The 9,057-nt window shown below is 43.0% G+C and overlaps 1 non-coding gene across 1 annotated transcript; it reads left to right on the top strand.

Moving 5' to 3' along the window:
* The first annotated feature begins 6,357 nt into the window (after nt 1-6,357).
* TRNAC-GCA lies at nt 6,358-6,429 on the top strand. The gene has a single exon. It is a non-coding gene; the product is annotated as a tRNA-Cys (tRNA).
* Nucleotides 6,430-9,057: the final 2,628 nt, after the last annotated feature.

Raw genomic sequence — 9,057 nt, 5'->3', positions numbered from 1 at the left:
CCCCCTGCGCAGTGGGTGTTGGGGGGGGGGGGGGGGAGAGCTACACACTGAAATGATGGCAGATAGCACAGGAAGCAATAGCTCCTTTGCTATCTGTTGGTTTTTTTTTTGTTTTTTTTTCCTGACAGCTGCTTCTGTCAGAATAAAGAACAAAAACAGCATAGGAATGAATGGCTAAATTGCTATTGGCTATTTCAATTTGCAATAGCAAGCTGGCTATTGCACCCGCCCTCTGCAGCTGTCAATCACCAGAGGAGGACCTGATGGAGAACTTCAGGTCCACCTCTCCTGATTGACAGCAGCAGTGGGCGAGTGCAATAGCTAGTCTGCTATTGGCTATTGCAAATTCAAATAGCCAATAGCAATCTAGCTATTCATTTCTATGCTGTCTTTTTTTCTTTTTACTCTGACGGCGTCTGGTGGCCCTGATATCAGAAAAAAAAACAGACAGCAGGGAAAGGTTTACTCTGCTAGATCGAGCAGAGTAAACCTTTACAGGAGAAAATGTTTTGTGGAGAGTTGGGATATCTGCCCTCACTTTACTGTTAATTTCCTGCTGACATCTGTATTCCCTACAAATGAGTCTAAATACCTTCACACAATATTCTGTTTAAAGCGCAGTTAAAGCTTCCTATATTATTATTGTACCACAGTCAGGCTGCCTAAACAGTAATAATTTAGGTCTTTCTTTTTTTAAAATACCCAGTGCTAGCAGCATTTTAGAGAGTTGGACTGCTGACTCCAGCAGCCTGACATGTCCTGTGCCCAGTGCTCCAATCAACAGCACTGCTCAGGAAGCATGGGTGCTGTTGATCGGAGCAGTGGGCAGGTGGGGTGTCAGAACACTGTGTTCTGTGATAAGCAGTGGTCAGTGTTCTGGCCCCACAGGCAGTGAATAATTGACTTACCTACCTGTCATCTCAAATTCAGCCACAAGATGGCGCTGTAGAGCATATATATCTATTTACTATAAAGAAAACGGTTTTCTATGGTAATTTCTCAGCCCAAGGAGAAGGGAACAAGTGGATTCTGGGACTCAGATTTCATTTTGGAACAGAGGAAAAGAGAACCTGATGCCATCCTGAGCAAATTTATGGAGTAAATGCCCAGATCTCAATTACAGCAGCATCGCTGGTAGGAACGGACTTGTTTCTCTGAATATTTGTGAGCTATCACTTCATTTACATGTTCATATATTGATTGTATGTTTTCATATTTTTTTCACCAGTTTCACCCACTCGGTTTTGTTAATAAAGCATCAAGATTTCATCCAGTCTGGTTTATTGCAGAATAGAAGGGTTTAGCTGCATGTCGAGCTATACATAGGCCACAGGGTAACGTGTAGTGGGGACAGACCAGTTAGACTCTAATGTGCTGCTAGCACAGGATATTTTAAAGCAGAACTACACCATTCTACCTTTACAGCCAAGGAAGGTGCCATCTTAGCCTTCATTTTGATTGCAGTTACCATGGTGCTGCACATGTGATAGCTATGACACCAGCCATTTTATGGCTTGAAAGTTTGGATAACAGATTAAATAAACAGACTGGCAACCTTGACAGTTACTACCAGTGGCATGTCTTGAACGTAACTGTTATGGGAGGTAATTTGGTGGGCACAGTTCCACTTTAACCCTTGTTGCAGTAAGTTGGACTGCTGGAAAAAATAATTACGCCCTCAGTTATTACTGTTACGGACTTACTGCATTTCAGTACTAATATAGGGAACTTTAACTGGGCTTTAAAGTGTAACAGAAAGCAGCGTGCAGTACCCACCATTATAGACAAATTCTGGACTGTTCTGATGGGGCAAAGCTCCAACACTTCCCATTGCCACTACCTCATTTACATTCTTATTGGCCAGTGAGGCTGCCCATCATAGTGATGGGCCAATATAAATGTGGGAGTAAGTCAGCAAGTTTTGACACTACCAAGAAATATTGGAACTTTGCTAGATTAGTTAAATAATATGTACAGAATAAACACAGCCAACAATTAACATGTTCCAAATTGTGTATTAGAAAAATGGATGCACTGCATAAATTGTCGGCACAATATAAATGCTTGTAATAAAATAGAGCTCAACAGTATAAGCAGGGTATACAGTATATATGTCATAAGTATCAAGTTGCATAGTATATACCAGGGATGCACCGATACTAGAATCAGTATCAGTGTCTACACCGAGTATTTGGGCGAATACTTGTACTCGCCAAAATGCTCCCGATACTAATTCCAATACCGGAACTTCCAGTATCAGCAAGCCAGGCGGCGAGTCATTACATGCCGTCCGGCTTCCTGATTGGCCAGGAAGCCGGCTCCCTGCTCTCTTGTCACCAGGGAGCATGGAGCTGGCTTCCCAGCCAATCAGGAAGGCGGTGGTGAGTCATTACACAATGCCCGGCTTCCTTAATAGGACTTCCGGTTTGGTATTCGGTATCGATGAGTACCAAAAAAAAATATTGGTACTCATAGTCGGTATCGGTGCATCCCTGCATCCCTAGTGTATACAATAGAGATAAAGTAGCAATAATACAACATCTAGAGCCCTGGCATATATACACATATATAAAAAAATAAAAAGATGGCAAATCCCTTTAATGAGGCAGCCTGAGGCTGCAGCCTCAGGCTGGATCTCTTTGGGTCACATGGGGAGGTGGCATGGCTGCTCTGCTGCACAGTGTATGCCTGCCGCCCCTTTTTTCCAGGTTGCTAAGAGCTATTAGCAACCTGGGACGCTCTGGCCAGCATCCTGTCCAGCTCTGGGCAACCAGCGATGTCACTGGTTGCCAGGAGCTGAGCGGAACGCTCTGGCTGGTGTAGCCCCCTTCACCTGCCTCAAGCGGCAAATAGCCTAGGAACACACCTGGCAAATACAGTCAATGAGAAGATAGAGGACAGATTTCAACAGTTTGAGGTGAGCATCACCCCTTGCTAAAGAGGAGCCTAGTCTTGATTACATTTTTAGTTGCATTTGATATGTTTTTGTGTTTTTAGGTCACGTAAACACTTTGCAAGCTCCTAGCCCTTTATAAGAGCTAGGTTCAGGCAAAGCTGCTTTATTTCTATTGTCACAGAGTGCATGTTCGAATTTTAGAGGAGTTTGGTTGGTATTGATGTTTTGGCTTTCATGTTTGTATGGAGTGTATATTTGTATTTCTTAATTATCTTCTTTGTTGAAATAAATGATTTTACCTTCCTGAGTGATCTGGACATACAGTACAGTTATTTATGTTATTTGTTCTGCTGAATTATGTGGCAGTGGGTTAGAACTTATTTGTGGTCCAAACCACTTTTTTGTTTCTTACCATTTCTTAGAAGTCACCTGGGAAACAAAGTTTTACAGCTGGCCATATTCACTCGGGCTGATCTGGCATGCCAGTGGCAGGAACCTACCGTATATACTCGAGTATAAGCCGTCCCGAATATAAGCCGAGGGTGGGAAATGAGGCAGCTACTGGTAGATAGATACCAATAAAATGACATTAATATTTATTTAAAAGAAAAATAACCTAGCTCTGTAAGTGGAAAAGGGGGTACAGGGCTACATATCATGTACTACGGATCATTTAACCCATTCATGTTAGCAGAGGATCATTGTAAATGTATTGTCTGCACTGTATTAGCAGTATATACTCTATATAGAGTATATACTGCTAATACAGTGCAGACAATACATTTACAATGATCCTCTGCTAACATGAATGGGTTAAATGATCCATAGTACAGGGCTACATATCATGTACTACGGATCATTTAACCCATTCATGTTAGCAGAGGATCATTGTAAATGTATTGTCTGCACTGTATTAGCAGTATATACTCTATATAGAGTATATACTGCTAATACAGTGCAGACAATACATTTACAATGATCCTCTGCTAACATGAATGGGTTAAATGATCCATAGTACAGGGCTACATATCATGTACTACGGATCATTTAACCCATTCATGTTAGCAGAGGATCATTGTAAATGTATTGTCTGCACTGTATTAGCAGTATATACTCTATATAGAGTATATACTGCTAATACAGTGCAGACAATACATTTACAATGATCCTCTGCTAACATGAATGGGTTAAATGATCCATAGTACAGGGCTACATATCATGTACTACGGATCATTTAACCCATTCATGTTAGCAGAGGATCATTGTAAATGTATTGTCTGCACTGTATTAGCAGTATATACTCTATATAGAGTATATACTGCTAATACAGTGCAGACAATACATTTACAATTATACTAACATGAATGTATTAAATGATCTGTATGTAGCCCTGTACCCCCTTTTCCACTTACAGAGCTAGGTTATTTTTCTTTTAAATAAATATTAATGTCATTTTATTGGTATCTATCTACCAGTAGCTGCCTCATTTCCCACCCTCGGCTTATATTCGGGACGGCTTATACTCGAGTATATACAGTATTCATTCCTGCCGCCAGAATCCCAGGTGTCCCGTTCAGATGCAGTGGACACTGGGACACTTGGGGGCCTAACACTGTTTAGAATGAAAAGATTAATAAATATCTGTAAAAGTTCAATTTGTACAGGTCATGGTATTATCAATAGTCTTTAGTCACATTCCAATGGATGAGTTCTGTAAGGTTGAAGATGTTTTTGGAGCTTATCCAAGCTACTTCTTCAGCTCTAAAGGCCCAATTCACAATTGTCTGCACATAGGGGTGATGGTCGGTAGATATTTGCAGCATTTGCGGTGGCATGGGAACAGCTACGGGCACTGGCAGTAGACATTGCTTTGAACAGGGCTTCCTGCAGCAGGTCTCATAAATCTTACAGAGCAATTCATAAGACTTGTGTGATGGGCCCCTTGCACAAGTGTGAATGGGGCCGTATGAGTGTCAGGAACATAACCCAACATACTGCACTCAGTCAGAGATAACTCTTAATCCATTACTAGAGATGAGGCTGGGCCACCCTCCTTCTCCTCCAATCAGCGCATATCCTGTCCCGAGCTTACAAGTCACAAAGGATTGGGGAATTCCCCGCTACAACTGATGACACCTATTGGGTTAGCCTTTTGAGCAGATTGGGGCAAATGCAGATTAACTAGGTGCACACCAAGCCCAGCCGCATCTCTATCCTTTACCATAGTAATAATCCATACTAGTAAACTATAAAGTGCACTTTATACAGCACTTTATATCACATTAGTGTAGACTATTCCTTTTTTATAGGGCATGCTGAGTTTTTTTACAGAAGATTTTTTTTGTGTACTTTTCCTGTTTATGAGTTTTTTTCATGATCGTTATTTATATATATTATATCTTTTCAATATACAGTATGTGGGGGGTTCATAGTATGAGTGAATGTGGTTAGTTCACTAGGAGCGCTGCAGAGATGATATTTTTAGGTTTAGGATAATTAAAGTCACAATTCTTTTCCTTCCTCCGCCATGCTGCTTTAAGGGTCCATTCACACCAGACACAGTGCATTCCGGCCTGGTTCTGTCCGGAACAAACTGGATCGCATTGCGGCTGGCTCACTTTTTTGCGAGGCGGGAGGGGGCGTGCCGATCCATTTAAGTGAATGGCACTATAGCCACGCCCTCTGGCCGCAATGCGATCAGCCGCACGGGAACGCGCAGCATATCAATGCCTGCGTTCCGCTCCAGTCAGAAAAAATAGTGCTTGCAGCATTTTTTCTGACTGGACCGCAGGAATTGATGTGCCTTTTTGGTAATTTTCCAATTTTTTAAATGTTTTTGCAAATATCTACTGATTGCTAGCAGTAGATTTTTGCAAAATAAAAAAAACGAGAGTTAAATTCTACTTTAACACTTTATTAACTACAGCAGCTATTAGGTGTCTCTGTGTGCTCTGTTTTGCAGACGCATAGACAGGTACAAATGAAGCCTGCAGACAAGGGTTTGAAATCTTTATTAATAAATATGGTGTAACAATATTATGTTTACAATGTATTTAATATTCTCACAAGTGAAAAGGGGTTTTTAATGTGCAATAACAATTGTTTATATTTACTTCTAATAACCCTTGGGCAACCTTAATCAGCACTAATTAACTCATTCCACCTCTTCTTCCATCAGCTATTATTTTTTGAGCTAATTTTAGCATTCATATGTCATTTTGTTTCTTGAAAAAATATTCACTTTGCCTGGAATTTATCCTTGAAAAGCTTTAAATCAATTTCTGGAACATTTGAAGATGGCATTACTATGATAGATTTGCATGTGTAATGGTCAGTGCCAAGATTTTTCCCATGAGAAATTACCAACCAGGAAAAACAAATACTGCTTAACAAATATGACTCACAAGAGCTAAACACCATTAGTGACCACACCTGTCACTATAAGCTCAGCACAGGTATCTGGGGGTATAGCTCAGTGGTAGAGCATTTGACTGCAGATCAAGAGGTCCCTGGTTCAAGTCCGGGTGCCCCCTAATGTTTTAAATTATACAGATTTGGATGACTACGTTAGCAAAGAAAATCTTTGCTAACATGTATCAAAGTGGAGGAGCATTTCGCTACAAAGCAAGCAACCTGTGCTTCAAATCTACCCTTTTTTCTTTAAATTCAAGTATTTTTCAGTGGTCTTCTGCTTCGAACCTCATTAGCTGTTCTACTAGTTATTTACAGCAGCTGCTGGGACACTAGTGTTTTACAGCAGCCTCAGGTGCAGTGGCACCTTGGTATACCTTCTGGCTTCCCCAGGAGTGCCTCAAAATTATGTAGTAGAGAGACTGTGATGTGAAGGGGGAATGAAGACTTCCCCCTCCCTGCCCAACTCCTCCGCCTTAATTCCCGGGCTCCGCTGCCCCTTCTGCAGGCTCCAGGATTGGCAGATGTCGGGACTGCAGTTGTCGGGAGTCGCAGTTGTTGGGAGTTGGCTGGAAGTAGGGAAGGAGACTGGTGAACATCCGTTTACCAATCTCCTCCCTGCTCTAAGGAACCGAAAGCGACGCTCATTGCATTGCTTTCAGTCCGTCAGCTGTCATTGCTTAGTTGCAGAAACCAGGCAATAAGCTATTGGAGCGCAATCTGTGCTCCAATAGCTTATTTGGAGTGGAAAGGTGACATTAGGGGTCAAATTGACCCTTAATATTACCCTCAAGAGAACCTGTCACAATTACTATGCTTTCACATAGGGGGCTTGTAAGCCCCATTAAGTGATAGCAATTAAGTAAAAAAAAAAAAAGATTAAATAAAATAAATGTAAAAATTAAAAAAAATGTATTTAAAAAAGCGTGTGTGTTATCATAAACATGCATCTGAAGGCGATCACCCTACACATGTTGTTAGGTATCACCTCATGCACCAGAGTGAGAGCAATAATTCATACCGTGTTTCCCCGAAAATAAGACACTGTCTTATATTTTTTTTGGCTCAAAAAAACGCACTAGGTCTTATTTCCGGGGTAGGTATTATTTTTTTAATGTATAACAATCCAAAGTTAACCCAAATCCAGATTTAAATAATCCAAAATGGCAAAGTTAAGAATAGAGTGATCAGGGCAATCAGGGGGGGCCGTACCTTTCCAAGAGCAATTTGGTATCACTCCGCCAGTGACAGGAGCCGACAGGAGAACAGTGACGTTCCCCCTTATGCCACCACTGGCCCTGGGACTGGTCACAACTAGGTCTTATTTTCGGGGTAGGTCTTATTTTCGGGGACACAGGGTAGATATCTCTAGACTGATGACCTGTACTGGCTTTAAAGCGTCACCTATGGGCAATTTGGGGTGTTTTTTGCTGCCTTTTCACGGATGCACACAAGAGAGAATTTATCAAAATTGGAGCAGACAGAATCTAAAGCAGCTCCCCATGGCAACCAATCAGCATCTCTCTTCAGTTTGCTCAGGTAAGATTTGAAAATGAGACAGAGAAGCTGAAGAGTCGCAGAGCAAATCTGCTCCAGATTTTGTCTGCTCCAGCTTGTGTGTGCTGTATGTTATACTATTTCACCCTATAGGCTAAGTTGTAGGATACACAATCCTAAGTGCAGAAGCACACTATGTTCAAGCCTATATCCAGAAGAAAACGCTCCTGCAGGATCCAGATATAGGCTTTAGGTTATATTGTCCTAAACCCAGGTCCGGCGCTAGTGAACAAGCAGCTCAAGTGGCTGCTTGAGGGAGTCGCTGGGGGGTAGAAAAATGGTATCACCCGGCCAGCAGACAAAACGGCCTCAGATAGCTAGAGCAGTATTATGGCTTTGCATCTGCTCTTACGTAAGGGCCGCCCCGCCGCCTTGTCTGTGGGCGCTGAGTTTTAGGCTGCACTGTGTGTTGTGAGCCGTGAGCCCTGTTATGTCCCAGCTCTGGAGCGTCTCACAGTACTTGCTCCTGTTTGCTGTGTATACTGTCAGAGGATTGTTTATCACTTCTGTCTGAACTGTCTTCTGGGAGGGAGATGGTGAGAGAGGTTGTGTGTATGTCTGTGTGTACATGTATGTGTGTGTGTGTGTGTGTATGTGAATGCTGCTCTATACTCTGCACCGATCTGCCACATCTGCCCCTGCCTGCTACTATTTTCCACATTTGCCCTGCTGCAATCCTCCACATTTGGTCCTGCAGCAAATCACTACATCTGCTCCTTAAGGCAATCCTCCACATCTGCCCCTGCTGCGATCCTCCACATTTGCCCCTGCTATGATCCTGCACATCTGCACCTGCTGTGATCCTGCACATCTGCACCTGCTGTGATCCTGCACATCTGCCCCTGCTGTGATCCTGCACATCTGCCCCTGCTGAGACCCTCCACATCTGCCCCTGCTGAGACCCTCCACATCTGCCCCTGCTGCGATCCTCAGCATCTGCCCCTACTGAGACCCTTCTCATCTGCCCCTACTGCGATCCTCAGCATCTGCCCCTACTGAGACCCTTCTCATCTGCCCCTGCTGCGATCCTGCGCATCTGCCTTTGCTGCGATCCTACGCATCTGCCCCTGCTGCGATTTGCAACATCTGCCCCTACTGCGATCCTCAGCATCTGCCCCTACTGAGACCCTTCTCATCTGCCCCTGCTGCGATCCTGCGCATCTGCCTTTGCTGCGATCCTACGCATCTGCCCC

This window comes from Nanorana parkeri, unplaced genomic scaffold, assembly GCF_000935625.1.
Source record: "Nanorana parkeri isolate BGI_ZX_2015 unplaced genomic scaffold, ASM93562v1 scaffold1612, whole genome shotgun sequence".
In the NCBI taxonomy this organism is placed as follows: domain Eukaryota; kingdom Metazoa; phylum Chordata; class Amphibia; order Anura; family Dicroglossidae; genus Nanorana; species Nanorana parkeri.
This window is presented reverse-complemented; position numbering and strand designations above follow the sequence as displayed.